The sequence below is a fragment of the Monopterus albus genome, unplaced genomic scaffold (assembly GCF_001952655.1).
Source record: "Monopterus albus unplaced genomic scaffold, M_albus_1.0 scaffold105.1, whole genome shotgun sequence".
Taxonomy (NCBI): domain Eukaryota; kingdom Metazoa; phylum Chordata; class Actinopteri; order Synbranchiformes; family Synbranchidae; genus Monopterus; species Monopterus albus.
Genome location: NW_018127985.1, coordinates 364,585 through 366,152, shown reverse-complemented (window position 1 = coordinate 366,152; position 1,568 = coordinate 364,585). Strand labels below are relative to the sequence as shown.

General features: G+C 42.4%; 1 pseudogene; it reads right to left on the bottom strand.

Annotated features, from left to right (window-relative positions):
• The window catches only part of LOC109965857 (Na(+)/H(+) exchanger beta-like), a 40,779-nt pseudogene that overhangs the window by 31,884 nt on the left and 7,327 nt on the right, over positions 1-1,568 (bottom strand).

Genomic DNA, 1,568 nt, shown 5'->3' with positions numbered 1-1,568 from the left:
TTCTGTCAATATGGGGTGCTGTGTGTACATTAATGAGGAAAAAAATGAACTTAAATGATTTTAGCATATGGCTGCAATATAACAAAGAGTGAAAAATTTAAGGGGGTCTGAATACTTTCCGTACTCACTGTATAATCTTACAGCTCCCTTTTCTGGGGGAGCTTCGTCATAGGCATTGAACATGCCTTTTTCACACATCTTTTCAGCCCATGTTACAAAACGCTGTGTTTCACTACAATATTTGTTTGAATTCTGTGTGCCTAGCCATTTAACAGCTTATACAAAATAGCACCTAGTGAGCCAGATTGGCATTTCTTCCAGACCTGAATAATATCACAATCAGCCATAATGAAAAAAAAATATGCCACACGTGACACTTGTCCATTATGAGAGACTCTCGGTCCAGTGAAAACCAGCTGACCGGTGAACCTTCTACATCAGAATAGTTCTGATGCGCGCCGGTCCTTGGGGTTACCCCAGCCAATTAACACCATTTTATCTCAACAGGACAGCACCACCATAAGCTAATATGCAATTCCCCTTAAGCCTATTCCTTCCTGGACCCAGTACACAGCTGCACAAGGCACGTTAAATCCACACCAAATTCTCACAATCGGACCTACTCGTTCAGTTGTGATACGCCTGTGGACAACGTCTTAATCAGCCTGTTGTGCAGTTAACCACCCACACATTCCATGAAAATAATAAACTGGCGATTTCCCTGTGCCGTTATTACATGTGGAATGTATCAAAGAGCATCTGTTCAGTTGAGATGACTCTGTGTCTATTCTCCAGCCGGAGGGAAATTAAAAAGAAATCAGACAATTTGGGGAGACAACTGCTACTAAGTAGCAGAAATTCACTTATAAAACATGAATTTTATGTCCCTTATTGATAACAAATTCTGTGATCAACGGCAGTCATTTACCATCCCTCAAAGTGAGACTATGTGCTTGTTAACTCTTACATGCGTCAGGGAACAATCAGCACACCATTCAAAAACAAATGTGTTTTATTATCCTTACTGTTTTGAATCCAATTTAAAGCGCTGAGAGTGGGCAGTTCCACACATCAACTTTAATTTAGTATAAGTTCAATGTGCAGGAGTTTATATTTAAACAAAGGTTCCCGCTTACCTTGGTTTCTGGTCGACCCAGTTGATGTGTGGCACCGCAGCACAGCTCAACAAGACCCAGGAAGTCACACTCTCATCTGGGAATACCAGTCAAATCAGGACCAAATGTCAGACTTCCAGCTCAGCCTGGCACAGGATTATGGCACCTTCTGCTGGTCTGGGACAATGGACCGGTTGTCTTGAGAGTTCAGCAGACTCACGAGGTCACGGCACCACTTGTTGTACCCGGTACTTTTAACCAGGCTAACTCTGAGAGACAAAGCAGTCCAAGTAACTTCAAAACAGTGCTGATTTATTCAGTGAACACAGGTAAAAATTAACACATTACACGCTCAGGTATCTTGCACCTCCAACATGCACGCAGGCAGCTGAAAGATGAAAGACCCTGAACCACAACAGGCCTATACATTATATCACTTTGGGCTAACCCCAT